Source organism: Kogia breviceps, chromosome 4 (assembly GCF_026419965.1).
Source record: "Kogia breviceps isolate mKogBre1 chromosome 4, mKogBre1 haplotype 1, whole genome shotgun sequence".
Taxonomy (NCBI): Eukaryota; Metazoa; Chordata; class Mammalia; order Artiodactyla; family Physeteridae; genus Kogia; species Kogia breviceps.
This window is the reverse complement of record NC_081313.1, coordinates 56,501,421-56,516,803: the sequence shown is the minus strand read 5'-3', so window position 1 is coordinate 56,516,803 and position 15,383 is coordinate 56,501,421. Positions and strand designations below refer to the sequence as shown.

The window sequence follows — 15,383 nt, the reverse complement described above, 5'->3', positions numbered from 1 at the left end:
AGATGTTATTTTCCTTTCCTGTTGATGCTTCTCTTTGGGGGACATGAAGTCCCAGATGTCTCAAGTTTCCCGTGGGTATATAGTGGTTTGCCAGCAGCCGACAACCAAAGCTGCTGCAGGAGTGATTTTGTGTCCGGGGGCAAAGTGTCCAGCTGAGTCAGAGTGTGCTTCCCACTGAAGACATGGACAATGAATAGCTAAAATCAGGACTTTATAGGGCACTGTACTGCAACCTCTCTTTTTCCTCCTGTACTCTTCCCTCTCTCCTCTTATGCAGGCAATGGATGATGGTGCCTGCAGAGCACTTGGAAATGCCATCTCCATGTGCCAGAGCTTCACTTCTCAGCAGGGTGCTCTGGCTTAGCTTTGCCCTGCAGGTGTCCCTGGGTGTTAATTTTCACATTAAATTCTGACCTAAAGGTGCTGAAAGGGACGGCCACACGATGCATCTGTCCTTCCTAAGGAAGGCGCCTCTGATCTTCTCACTGTGGTTACTCAGTGAATCTGCAGCCTCAGTAATAATACACATGGGCTAACCACTAAGTCAAAAGCCCCTGGAGGACAGGTTCCCTGCAAAGCAGAACCTGAGACAAGGATTTGGGTGTAATTAGTTTATTTAGGAAATGATCCTAAGAAGCACAGTGAGCAAGTAAGGAAATGAGACAGGGAATGGAGGAGAGACCATAGAAGGAGCATTAATGACATTTCTGCTGTAGGGCTCAGTTCTGTTGGGGGCGGGGGGGGGCATTGAATAGTCCGTAAAGAGCATACCTTACACTGTCCCACCTAAGGGCAAGGAAGCTGGGGCACATATCCACTAACTTCCTCCCTGCATGGGCTGAGGGACGCTCCTCTGCGTGGGCCAAGCATGTCAGGGCCAGAGAGCACTCTGAGGCAGAGAGGCTGGAAGCCTTCGTCCTGGATGGGTCCTGTCTGCAGGTGACCTCCAGGATGGGTAGACTATGAGTGGGCTGTGGGCAACTGCGGCTACAGAGACTGTGCCTTCTTCCTCACTGCATCCTTAGCACCTAGACAGTGCCTGGCACTTCATGGATGTTCAACAACCATCAGTTGGGTGAGCAGATGGGTAAATGAAGAGCACATATGCACAAATATAGCTTAATGGTTCAGCAAAGGCTGCTCAATTGTCAAAAACCTTTTGAGACCTTTTAAAACCAACTCAAGTGTCAGTGACAGTGGTTAGTAGTGGGCAGGTCAAGATAATCTGCTTGCAGTTTGAAGTCCTTAACCAGAGTAGATGGGGAGGAACCAGCAGGGCCATCAAATCCAAAACCAAGAAAGGGAGTCTCCCTATAAAGCACCTTGGAAATGATAAAGTGGATATAAATAGAAGATACTATTATATTATTACCTATTTTCCTGGGTGTTTCTGGGCACAGGGGATTCAGAACCCCACTGGGCTGCCTATCTCATTGTTATGAAGCTATGGTAGTTAGACAACCTCTTTTATTTTATTTTATTTTTTTAAACATCTTTATTAGAGTATAATTGCTTTACAATGGTGTGTCAGTTTCCGCTTTATGACAAAGTGAATCAGTTATACATATACATATGTTTCCATATCTCCTCCCTCTTGCATCTCCCTCCCTCCCGCCCTCCCTATCCCACCCCTCTAGGTGGTCACAAAGCACCGAGCGAACTCCCCGTGCTATGCGGCTGCTTCCCACTAGCTATCTATTTTACATTTGGTAGTGTATATATTAGACAACCTCTTTTATATTGAACCATAATTTTCCTCCTAATTGCAAATTCATTTCCAATGGCTTCAAATTCCACTCATCACTATTTAGCTGTGTGTCTGTGGTTCAATGGCTTATAGTTTCTGTGTGTTATCTTCCTCACTTGTAAGATGCCTATGATAATACTGTAATACTTTCTGCATAAGAGCTGGTCTCTGCTTTTCAACTGCATCATTCAAATTCAGGCTCCAACATTTAATAGCTTGACTTAGAATGGGTTTCCTTAACCTCTCCATGCCTTCGCTTCCTGATCTGCACAACAGGGACAATAATAGTACCTAACTCATGAGGTTGTTGTAAAGCACTTAGTAAGTGATTTATGTGTTAGTTATTATCTTATCTCTGAGGGGTGTTTAGGTATGAAACAAGATAATACACATAAAGCTTATGTAGAGTTCAGTACCCGATACAGGCTCGATCGATATCAGTCATTATTACTATTTTTTAACTGCAGCAATATTAAAGTACTTGGTCAATTATTTTTTCCTCTGGCTTCCTCTCTTTTCCAGCTAAACATCCATTCCTCCCAGAATGCATGTTAAAGTTTCCATCCCCATATGCCATCTGACCTGTGCAGATGTGGTGTGACCAGTATCCTGTCCTCCCTACACTGATGTGCAGCATGATTGCTGTGATTGTGTGAGGTGTATCCTTTTAACTTTCTTTGTAATTCCTCACACAGCAATTATCATCAGCAAATGGCATCTAATTAAAACACTTACAAAAAGACTGGAAAATAAGACTGTACACTACAGTTCCTGCTGTGTCTGCAGAAACCCAGCTTTATCTTTTGTCAAATAGCCTCATTTTTTTTTTCTTTTCTCCAGCAGATACTGCTCCATTAGCCCAGTCAAAACAAACAACAGAACCTATGTTAGGAGCTGATAGAGAAATTGCATGTAAGAGTGAGTTAAACTATGGTCAAATTCTGAGATTATGAGAGAGGAGGAAGGTGTGAATTTAAAAAAAAAGAGGAAGTTGAGATTCAGGTAAAGGGTCATGTTGCAGAAATGAGGTTTCAGGATTCATCTTGGACAAGCTTCTCCTATGGCTACATCCTAGACACTGTCATCCATCTGACATTAGCTTTATTTGAGTCCTAATCACCAATCATCCTTTAGATCTCCTTTTCTCCCCCAGCTTTTGATCTCTCTGAGGCCTTGGGCCTTTGGTTCTATTGACAGCAGTCACCATCTTGTGTTCCCACCTCCACAAGGCCTCAGAGCATCACCCTGGTTTACCTCTTAAGCCTATAGTAACTCTTTCTCAAGTTCTTTCATGGGCCTCCCTTAGATCTTAACATCCTCCTCTATTCATTCCCTCTATACCTGTTCTTGCATATTCTTAATGACATCCGTGCCTTCAACTACCATCCATGCTCTTACAACCCCAAAGTCTAAATCTCTACTCCAAACTTCCCTCTTCTCTTGTAGACTGGCCCATACATTTATATCTTCTAACTAGACATTTTTATCTAGATTCCCCCAAACTCAAAATGTCCAACCTGAAATGCTTTACCTCTTCCCATATCCAACCTCTTTATCACGCTGCATTTCCTATTTTGGATAATGACACAACTATCGAAGCCTGAAACCTAGGAGTCATTGCAGATTCCCTTCTTCTCCGCTCCAGTGAGATTCCCACTGATTGTATTTCTTTACATATCTCTTGATTCAGTCTTGTCTTTCCCTTGATCCTTGTCATTGCCATTATTCAGACATTTCCCCACCTGGACCATTTCAGCAGCTTCCAATAGATCTCCCTGCTATCATCAGCTCTCCACCTCTTTTCTCCTTTTAGCTCTAGCCTCCACATGCCTTCAGAGTCATTTTCCTAAGCTGCAGATGTTATCATCTTCTTTGACATGACATTTTCAGCTCTTCCTCAACTGGACTCTCCTTACCTCTCCAGCTATTTGTTAATACTTAAGGATTAGTATTTTATCTGTTGAAATCAATCAATTAAAAATATTTCTTGAACACCTTCTACATGCTTAAGATTGTGTTAGGTCTTGTGGAGGTCATAAAAGAAGTTTAGTACATAATCTTCAACTTCTAAGGGCTTTTGAAACTAACATGAAAAGAATTAGTGTATAATTAAGTGCTTAATTGTGTGGTGTAGACCATAAAAGCAATATGAAATATCTTTCCAAGTTGGTTTTCTAAGGTTCACAAAAATCCACAGATATGTGTACACATATAAATTATGCATGTGTAATTCCTTCATAAAAAGTTTATAATATGGATTTGCCTGGATAATGTTAGTTATTTATACCGTGAAGCAAGAAGGAGGTCACCTCTATCAGGCAACAAGCCTTTATTAGTTTGAGTGCTTACTTCACAAAACTACTTATTTTATTGCATATTCATCCTACTCTTATCTTAGTAGGAAGGAAAATGATCTCTGTAATTGAAATAAAAATGGATCGTTGCCTATACTTCTTGGAGGGATAGAAATCAGACAAGGTCAATGTCAGGTCAAATAGGCAAGGTCAGGAAGAGCTCATAACTGTTATGAACTGCATGCTTGTGCTGCACCCCCCCCATTCATATCTTGAAGACTAATCCCCAATGTGTTGGTATTTGGACCTGGGGCCTTTGGGAGGTAATTAGGTCATAAGAGTGGAGCCCTCATGAAAGAGATTAGTGTTCTTGTAGGAAGAGATGGGAGAGAGGAGGCCTCTCTCAGCCACATGAGGGTGCAGGAGAAGGTAGCTACCTGCAAGCAAGGAAGCAGGCCCTCAGTAGAGAACAGACCTGTTGGTGCCTTGATCTTACACTTCCCAGCCTCTAGAACTGTGAGAAATAAATGTTTGTTGTTTAAGCTACCCAGTCTATGGTATTTTTATTATAGCAGTCTGAAGTGATTATGACAAACTCAGCCTAACAACCTAAATCAGTGTATTGTCCAACTGCAAGACAAAGTAATCTAGCTCAAAGCAGAGAACCTCTCCAACAGATGGGACCCCTCTGCAGTCTAATGCAGGTCTAGCTCTCTCATTATGAAGCCTTGTCAGCCCGCCCATTGCTTGTTAAATCCCTGCACAGAATTCCACAGGGAGGTCATAAGCACCCAGTTTCCTCCTCTGAAAATGGATTCAGCTTTGCAAAAAGGAAATCAGTTTAGACAAAACATGGTGCCCATTACTTTCCCTGTGAAAATTGTTCTTAGGTGAGATATCAGAAGTCCAGGGAAGTAATATCATCTCTCCTTGTTCTTGCTCATTAACTTGTACCTTGAAACAAAGGGAACTGGTGCTGATGGGTTTAAATCATGCTGGAAGGTTTTCCTGGAGTGGCCTGAGCTTTAGACTACAAGCCAGGGAGCTTGAGCCTCGTCCGTCCTAACCCTGCTGTTAACCAGTTGTGTGTGCCTGGTAAGCCCATTAACTTCTGGAGTCAAAGCCTCCTTATTCCTTACAAGGTCTCACTAGCGATAAACACAGTTTATGTGAAAACATTTCAGGAAGTTTGGGGCCCTAAAAATGTAGGATATCTGAGATTCCTACTGTGACCCTTTAAAGTGCCCTTGAGCCATTTTTTTCCCCCGAGGGCCATGATCCCTTTGTGACTTGCGTCTATGCCGCATTTCCCGTCACAATAGCACCTGCTTACTTGCTCCAGAGCCAAAAATATCTTTAAAAGGACCTGTTGTATTAATATAGTGTTTTCAAGTTTTGAAAACACTTATACACATGCCATTTCATTTAATCCTCATAACACCACTTTGAAATAGGCAGAGCAAATATTACTTATTCTTATGTTAGGGATGAGGGAACTGAGGCTCAGAGTCCAGGAGTGTTTCTCTTCTTTTGACCTCTCCCAACTCCCTAGCTTCTCTCTCTGCTTCTCCTGAAGTTCACATGTCATCCTCTGTGCCTTCCAGGTTAGTGCCTAGAAGCTTAGCTTGGTCTCCCTCACTTCTCAAACACCCCCATGCCCAAGACAGATGTACTCTCTTGCTCCTTTAAATCTCAGGTTTTCTACAATTCTTTATCTGGGAGAAAAAGAAAAATCCCAGTCTTTCTGCAAGCGTATTTATTTCCTGCCTACCCTAGGCCGGGTACTCTGCCCATTCTCATCCTTCCTCCCTTCCTTGTTACTCTCTATCACTATGAAAATAATTTATTCAGCAAATATTCCTTGAGTTCCTACTTTTTTTCAGAGCACTATTTAGATATTTAGTAGTGAAGGTAGCAGGTACATGCAGGATGCTCACAGTTGGTGGGGCCAACTATATTTGCAATTTTAAGTGGTGTGTCTATTTTATGACTTCCCTGTGTTCCTCTACATTTGTATTTTCAGTCTTGGATTGTAAATGACATGAGGATGGGTCCCTGCATTTTGTTTCTTTTCAAAAAAATTTTATTGAAGTATAGTTGATTTACAATGTTGTGTCAGTTTCTGTTGTACAGCACAGTGACTCAGTTTTTTATATATATACATATATTCAGTTATATAAACATATATATGTATATATATTCTTTTCCATTATGGTTTATCACAGGATGTTGAATATATTTCCCTGTGCTATACAGTAGGACCTTGTTATTTATCCATCCTATATATAATAATAGTTTGTTTCTGCTGATCCCAAACTCCCAGTCTTTTCCTCTCCCACCCCCCTTTCCCCTTGGCAACCACAAGTTTGTTCTCTATGTCTGTGAGTCAGTTGCCGTTTCATAGGTATGTTCATTTGTGTCATATTTTAGATTCCATTATAAGTGATATCATATGGCATTTGTCTTTCTCTTTCTGACTTACTTCGTTTAGTATGATAATCTCTAGGTCCATCTGTGTTGCTGCAAATGGCATTATTTCATTCTTTTTTATGGCTGAGTAATATTCCAGTGTGTGTGTGTATGTATATATTCCACATCTTCTTTATCCACTCATCTGTTCATGGACATTTAGGTTGCTTCCATGTCCTGGCTATTGTAACTAGTACTGCCATGAACATTGGGATGCATGTATCTTTTCAAATTATGGTTTTCTCAGTGTATATGCCCAGGAGCGGGATTGCTGGGTCATATGGTAGTTCTGTTTTTCGTTTTTCAGCAACCTCCATACTGTTTTCCATAGTGGCTGCACCAATTTACATTCCCATCAGCAGTGTAAGAGGGTTCTGTTTTCTTCACACCCTCTACAACATTTGTTATTTGTAGACTTTTAAATGATGGCCATCCTGACCAATGTGAGGTGGTACCTCATTGCAGTTTTGATTTGCATTTCTCTAATAATTAGTGATGATAGGCATCTTTTCATGTGCCTGTTGGCCATCTGTATATCTTCTTTGGAGAAATGTCTGTTTAGGTCTTCTGCCCATTTTTCTTTTTTTTTTTTTTTTTTTTTTTTTTTTTTTTTTTTGTGATATGCGGGCCTCTCACTGTTGTGGCCTCTCCCGTTGCGGAGCACAGGCTCCGGGCGCGCAGGCTCAGCGGCCATGGCTCACGGGCCCAGCCGCTCCGCAGCATGTGGGATCTTCCCGGACCGGGGCACGAACCCGTGTCCCCTGCATCAGTAGGCGGACTCTCAACCACTGCGCCACCAGGGAAGCCCTGCCCATTTTTCAATTAGGTTGTTTGTTTTTTTGTTATTGAATTGTAGGAGCTGCTTGTATACTTCAGAAATTAAGCCCTCTCTGTCGCATAGTTTACAAATATTTTCTCCCAGTCTGTCAGTTGTCTTTTTGTTTTGTTTATGGTTTTCTTTGCTGTGCAAAAGCTTATAAGTTTGATTAGGTCTCATTTGTTTATTTTTGCTTTTATTTCTATTGCCTCGGGAGACTGACTTAGGAAAACATTGGTATGATTTATGTCAAAGAATGTTTTGCCTATGTTCTTTTATAGGAGTTTTATGGTGTCATGTCTTATATCTACGTGTTTAAGCCATTTTGAATTTATTTTTGAGTAGGGAAGTGGGGTGGTTCTAACTTCACTGATTTACAGGCAGGTGTCCATCTTTCCCAACACTACTTGCTGAAGAGACTGTCTTTTCCCTATTGTATATTCTTGCCTCCTTTGTCAAAGATCAATTGACCATAGTTGTGTGGGTTTACTTCAGGGCACTCTATTCTGTTCCATTGATCCATTTTGAACTTACCTCTATTTGATGTATGGAGAGAGATACTTCAACAGGGCATTTTTGTCTACTTCAGTGACTTCCACCAATATCAAAACTCAGGACTGGTAGAAACATGACAAAACAAAACAAAACAAAACAGTTTGTCTCCAAAGAAATAGCTGAAGAAATGGTGGCAAAAACAAGATCATTTAAATTATTGAATGGGGTATGTTCTTTAATCATTACTTGTAAGACTAAAGAGATTCTCCTATACCCAGCTGCTGGGTTAATGGAAGTTTTCTATAAAGAACCAGCTATGTTTACAAATGCTTATTTGTGCATCTGTTACATGAACCCTGTAGTGAAGTATAAGTTCAAAACCTTCTTAATTCATTAGTTGGTAACTTATTGATTCTGAAAGCTACAGACCCCGTGCCTTGTCATCATTTTTGTAAAGCATTCCTCAGGGTGGTATTCACTGTAAAATATTGAGCTAATTAAGAGTTTTGGGACCCCTGATTAACTTGCACAGCAAAAGCTATGTTTTTGTTTGTTTGTTTTTTGTTTTTATTTCTGGCGTTACGCGGGCCTCTTACTGCTGTGGCCTCTCCCGTTGTGGAGCACAGGCTCCGGACGCGCAGGCCTAGCGGCCATGGCTCACGGGCTTAGTTGCTCCGCGGCATGTGGGATCTTCCCGGACCGGGGCACGAACCCGTGTCCCCTGCATCAGCAGGCGGACTCTCAACCACTGCGCCACCAGGGAAGCCCAAAAGCTATGTTAAGTAAATTAGGTCCCAAATAAATCTAAAATGATCGTGGAAAGTCATCAGCTAAGTAAAGACGCTGACAGCTCACATAACAAGATGCGAAGCAATGGTGATTAAGAAAAATAGTCACCTTTGTTGCTGAGAGGACAGGTTTGACCCCCAGTGAAGTAACTCGTGAGGCATCTGTTTGCTAAAAGAACTCTCGCTGCTTTGTTCTGCTGTGGAGGGCAAGAGGGGCAAGAGACGCTTTTCTGTATTCCAATATTCACTACATACTCTAATGGAAAGAATTATGTTTAAGGAATAATCCTGTTTGAGGTAGAAGGACAGAGTCACAGAATTACCCAAGGTCTCTTTTAACCCGACGTGTGGTAGACTCACAACTCCCTTCTCCCTGCTCTCCTCTATTGAAGAGGCAAGAAAACTAAAACTTCACCTTTTACAGGTAGGAATTGTCATGTGACCCAGTTCGGCCACTGAAATGTGAATGGGAATTTCTGGATACAGGTTCTGGGGAAGCTTTTCCAAAGGGACAGTTGTGACTGACTTGCCCATTCTGTCTTTTGCTCCCTTCTTCCTGCTTGGAAGGTGACCAGGATGCCCAGCTGGAGTAACCATGTTTGAAGGACGGCAAAAGAGGAAGCCAAAAGGAGCCCAGGTTGTTTACTCCTGGGCGCTTTCTCACTTGAGAGAACTCCTATCTGTTTAAGCCATTTTCAGCAGGGCTTTTGTTGTTTGCAGTCAAAGTACAAGCCTAATTTTAGGATCTTTCAGCTCAGAGGATAATCCCTCAGTGGTACTGTTGGGTTTAGTAGAAGTAAAACAACAATGATATTGTATTCATCAAGGTAACAATTTACGTTAGGAATTTTCAGACAATGACATGAACTCTGGAGAACTCAGGGCCAGACCCATGAATACAGGCCCAGTGAAAGCACTGTTCCCATTGGGCCCTTAAATCTCTCAATCTGGTGACAATACTCTTCCTATGAGATAAATTTCCATCAATTCCAGTGGACTCATTTGAAAAGCAGGATTATATCTTCCTTACTGACTTCTTGGAACAATGCAACTATGTTTGCTCTCTTAGGATCTAGTATTTAAACCCTTCCTGCTCCAAGGGATGCTTCTAAAGGTACAAAGATAAGGTGCGGTTTCCTGGCTATATCACTCCACCTACCATACTTGAGTTCTTTCACATAATCCCAGAAAACGAAGCAATGAGGACAAAGACAAATTCAGACCTAAAAGAGAGGAAAAAAGGGAGAATGGGAGGCTGATGAGCATTAACTCCTACATAATATGATCTCCTAGGTCACGATCTGTTTGTCGTGCCCCTCCACATATACATTGGACACTCCTTGAGCATTCAAGTAACAGGACGACAGTGGTCAACTGGTAAAGTGAGTCATGATACTTCTGCTTGCTTCCTCTTTGTATTAGGTGTCTATACAGAAGAAATAGGATTAAGAGCCCATTTTTCTCCCTGCCAATAGCCTAGTTGTATACATTTTAGGAGATTTTTTATACTTAATTAAGGGGCACACTGGGGATTTGGTTATATTCCTTCTTGAGACATTATTTCTTTACTTTCCTCAACAAATATTTATTGAACACTATATTAATTATCTATTACTCCATGACACAATACCTCCAAACTTAAAACAAACTTAAAACAAAAAAATAAGCATTTATTATCTCACACAGTGTTTGGGTGTCAAGAATTCAGGAGCAACTTAGCCCAGTGATTACGTTTGTAGTCAAGATATCAATGGGGCTGCAGTCATCCGAAGGCTTGACTGAGGCTGAAGGATCCACTTCCAAGATTGCTCACTCACATGACTATTGGCAGGAAGCCTCAGTTTGTCACAGGCTGTTCATAGGAGACCTCACTAGATAGTGCCATTCCTTCCCAGAATGATTCTCAGTGAGTCTTAGCTCCACCCTCTGAGTCATCTTTCCTTTTCCATCAAAGGTAACTCATGTGAGCAGCTGTATAGTTTTCTCAGCTTGTTTCTTCCTGTAGAAGTTTGAGTTGAGAGGCTGCTTTCGCTCTTATACGATCTCTGTCTCTTTTAATGAAAGCTGGCTATATTTCTGAAAATACAGTCTGTGGGTCTGATAAAACTTTGTAGGTTTGCAGTCTTTTTTTTTTTTTTAATAAATTTATTTATTTATTTTTGGCTGTGTTGGGTCTTCGTTTCTGTGCGTGGGCTTTCTCTAGGTGTGGCGAGTGAGGGCCACTCTTCATCGCGGTGCACAGGCCTCTCACTGTCGCGGCCTCTCCCGTTGCAGATCACAGGCTCCAGATGTGCAGGCTCAGTAGTTGTGGCTCACGGGCCTAGCCGCTCCGTGGCATGTGGGATCTTCCCAGACCAGGGCACGAACGCGTGTCCCCTGCACTGGCAGGCGGATTCTTAACCACTGCGCCACCAGGGAAGCCCAGGTTTGCAGTCTTATTGGGATTCACTCCATTAGCAACATCCACAAATTGCTTCAAGATAAGCCCTTATTTTCTTGAGCTTCTCTGAGACTGTAGAGGGACAACATCCTTAAACTTCTTAGAAGCCCTGTTGACTTAATAGTTCTCGAAGCACAACCTTGGATCTTTCTGAGATCTTAAAGCATTTAATAGTCAGTTCCGTGGCTTCATCTTTAGACCATATTTTTCTAAGAGTACCCTCAAAAGAGTTTCCTAGAAGACCAAACCAGGAAACTTTAAATATAACACTTCCTGGGCTTTTTGTGTTTATCAGTCCTTCCTTTAGCTTCTCTCTCTCCTCTTAAATTTTACCATAAGGAGCAAGAAGAAACCAGGTGGCAGCTTCAACACTCTGACTGGAAATCTCCTTAGATAGCCAGTTCATCAGGTATATTTTCTAATTTCTATTATGTTGCTGAACATTTTGCCACTTCATAAGAAGGATCAACTTTCCTCTAATTTCCAATAGCTTTTTCCTTTCTTTCCTTTAAGCCTCGCCTGCAACCTCCTCAAAGGCTATGAAGCTTCTACTGTCAGAATCTTCAGGACTCTTCAGGCTTCTCTAATAGTTTTTTCTAAGTCCGTGCAACTTCTGCCTGCTTCCCCGTTTCAAAGCCATACCCACGTTTCAGATTTTTATTATAGCAGCACTATTGCACTTTCGGGTACTAAAATCTGCATTAACTATCTATTGTTGTGTAACAATTACTCAAAAACTTAACATCTTAAAACAAAAAACATGTATTATCACACCCAGTTTCTGTGGGTAGGAATTTGGTAACAGCTAGCTGGGAGGTAATGGTGCAGGTTCTCTCATAATATTGCAGTCAAGATGTCAACTAGGGCTGCAGTCATTGGAGGGCTTGACTGGAGCTGGAGGATCCATTTTTAAGAGAGCTCACTTGGCTGTTGGCAGGAGGCTTCAGTCATAGGGCTGCTTGAGTATTCTCATGGCACGGCAGCAGGCTTCTCCTAGAGTGAATGATCTTGCAAGAGAAAGCAAGGCAAAGCCAGAATGTCTTTCATGACCAAACCTCAAAAGTCACAAACCATAATTTCCTCAATAACCTTTTGATGGCATAGGTCAGCTCTATTCAATATGGGAAGAGACCACACATGGGCACAACTACCAGAAGGTGAGGATCTCTGGGGCCGTTGCAGAAGCTGACTACCACAAACATTTATCAGGGCCAAGGGTCTATGCAGGGCACAACTGGGGACAGAAGAAAAGGTCCCTTTCCTCAAGGAACTTTTATTCTAACTTCGGTGATGAGACATATACACAAAATAATGTGAAAAAAATCATTGAATTTTATAACCAAATTGCTGGGACTGTAAAGAAAAAGCACTCACTTGATGCATTTCTGTACTTATTTCTTCTACTAGTTTATAAGTTCCTGGCAGGGCCTTACTCATCTTTATTCCCCACAGGGCTCAGCTCAGGGCCCTGCCAAATAGATGTTTAGTAAATAGTTCTTGAGTGAACAAAACCCTATAGCCAGGTCAGGGAAAACTAAAAACTAAGAATAGGCCATTGGGTCTAATGATTAAATCTCTATTGTTTTAATTGTTTAGAAAAATTATTTCAGGAGGCATTTGGAATAAAATTGAGATTACAAGGAGTTAAGGAGGTGATGAGAGTAGATCAAGTTTGGCAGTAAAAGGAAGGGTAGAGATGGGGTTTAGTTTAAAAGGAGTTGGCCAAAAGGTTATGTTCTAAGTTTAAGGGAAACTTGGGCATTTTTCTAGGCAAGCGAGGAGTCAGAAAGAAGAGAAGGGAAAATGGATGAGACAAGAACTTTGATAATTGATGGAACAATGTCCTAGGAAGGGTTCACAAGCACAAACAGAAACTTGGAAAAGAAAAGGGACATTTCTTCCTTTGAAAAAAGGATAGCTGATAAAGAGGCATTTTAGAGAGATGAAAACGGAAGTTTTGTTAGGTCGTGTTGAATGGCCTTGATTATTTTTCAGTGAAGTTGGGACACTGGAAGGGGGAAGAGCTGTTGGAAGGAGCTTGAGAAGGAGTGACCTCAATACTCCTGGATGGTAGTGAGCAGCCAGCTGAGGTTGGGTCATCTGGGTCTCTAGGAGAACCAGTGTGAATGGTGGCATGATGCCCTCTGGCTTCACTCAGCAGGCTGTGAGGAAAAGGGCAGGAAATGGGTAGAAAATAACAGCTGTTGATAAAAATGGCCATGGTGGGGAATCTCGGGAGACCTGGTGCATCTGATTTCCACCCTGACTGATTGTTCCTGTTACATGGTGTGATTTCTTTCCTTTGAAAATCACTATAAACCTTAGGCTGAGAAGAAATGGCATAATCTGTCACTTCAATGTGTGGTATGTGATGGGGAAAATACGGAAAAGGCTTTAAATCATTTTAACAATTCTTAGCGTGAACAATTTAAGATTCAGTCACTGATTAGCAGTGCTTCAGATCAAGTAAATAATGTCAATATCCTCTTTATAATTCAGCCCCTAGGAAATAAACACTGAGTTTTCATGCTCTTTCCATAGGTCCTATAATGAAATACATAAAGCCACCTGCATTTTATGGAAAATATTCTCAAAGATATAGGAAATAGTACTGGACCAGGACTTAGAAGACCTGGGTTCCAGTCCAGCTCTGCCACTATCTATCTGACTCTGGGGAAGTTACTTAATCACTGCTGGGCCTTAATCACTCATTTGTAAAATAAGAAACTGGATTAGATGCTCTCTAATGCCTTCCAGCTCTAGCATTTCATGGTTCTATGGTTTCTAGCCCATCAAATCACCTAGATTTTCCTCTGTGAATGCCATGAAAGTTGGACACTAGGGGTCACATTTAGATAACCACTCACACATTTGTCTGAGTCTGGTAAACATGCCCCATTTCCTTCAACAGATGGCTCTCAGCAGCTAGGTGATGATTGGTCTTGTTTCTCACTTAAACTGTTTTTAAATGGGATTGTGTTGTTTCCCTTTCTGGGGGGCTGAGGATTCTGGGGGAAAGTGAGGAACTTTCTCGATTCAGGCCTTTCCCTTTGGGTTCATGCTATTTTTTTCTTTCACACAGGACCCCAAATTAGGCCTGTTTTTCATTCAGAGGGCAGATAAATTCTTCCTGAAGATTTCATATTTTTCCTCATCAATACCCTTTCTTGGCTGGGTGGGTGGTACCCCCAAAGTAATCACTTTTAAAAAATCAGAGTTGCCTTCATGGAAAACCATTTTTGAGAGCTCCTCATTCAATGATCCGAATTTCTTCCACAACCTGTTTTCATGATCCATTTTGCTTTCAGGAGAAGTCACCTAGAGATGGGCTCCTTCCCCAGTTTCTTTGCTAGAAGGTCTCTGTAATCTTTCTTTATTATGTTCCAATTTCAGCATTCCTCTGTCCAGCCTAAGTCACATTTCCCCTACCTTAATGTTCAACTCAGGGAAGGTGGGGAATTAAAATTATTAGTCAACACAGGGAAGGGAAATGTTATAAACCATTCCCACACTTAATAGCAATGCTTCCTTACATCACAGTTTTCCAAGTGTTTTTACATATATTATTTCCTTTGAATATCACTTGTGTTCCTTACACACACACACACACACACACACACACACTCACACACACACACACCCCTGTATCTCCTTTGCTAAGAAATAAAACCTAAGAGGGACACAGGAAGGAAGGTAAAGCAGTGAAGGCAGCCAGCCTGGAAAAGTGGGCGAAACTCTAGTCTTGGCAACCTGGATTAAGTCCTGACTCTGTGCATCTCTGGGCAAGTCACGCTCACTCTCTGAGCCTGGATTTCCTCATCTGAAAATTATGGATATGAATCCACCCACTCTTCCCATGGGCTCTGGGCTATCAGGAAGATGGTCATTTCTTACCTTCCTGCAACCAGTTTGCCCTGCTCAACTTCCTGAATGAGAGTTTAAAGGAAATGCCAGTCAGAGGTCTACTATTTACTCCTGGCTTCCCTCTCCCTCCAATCCTGGTACTCTGAGCTATGAAGACAACCTGGAAGAAAATCAGAAGGACCTTTCCTTCCTTCCCTCAGGCCTAGAGACAGCAGGGGGACAGGGATCCCTGCATCCTCTCCTTAAAGGACAAAGAGAGTCCTCTCCTCTTTCCTCCTGCTCTTGTTCCCCCAGGAGCCTCAGTGCCTGCATGTTACCATCATCTCACTACTCCAAACTCCTCAGATCAGAGGACTCCAGGGGTGAAGCTTGGGTGCCACGATGGACCAAGATTTGCACACCCCTTGCTTTTTCTGCTGACGCTTTGCTCCTACTGCAGTTTTGTGGTAACTCTCCCAGGGTAGGAAGT

At 42.0% G+C, this 15,383-nt stretch overlaps 1 protein-coding gene and 1 long non-coding RNA gene across 9 annotated transcripts in view; one reads left to right on the top strand and one right to left on the bottom strand.

Moving 5' to 3' along the window:
• ZNF366 (zinc finger protein 366) overlaps window positions 1-15,383 on the top strand; it is a 404,084-nt gene that overhangs the window by 207,885 nt on the left and 180,816 nt on the right. The window lies entirely within an intron of this gene.
• The window catches only part of LOC131755335 (uncharacterized), a 33,630-nt gene continuing 29,018 nt past the window's right edge, over window positions 10,772-15,383 (bottom strand). The window contains exon 7 of the long non-coding RNA XR_010840528.1: window positions 10,772-12,057. This is a non-coding gene — a long non-coding RNA (uncharacterized lncRNA). The remainder of the gene's footprint in view (window positions 12,058-15,383) is intronic.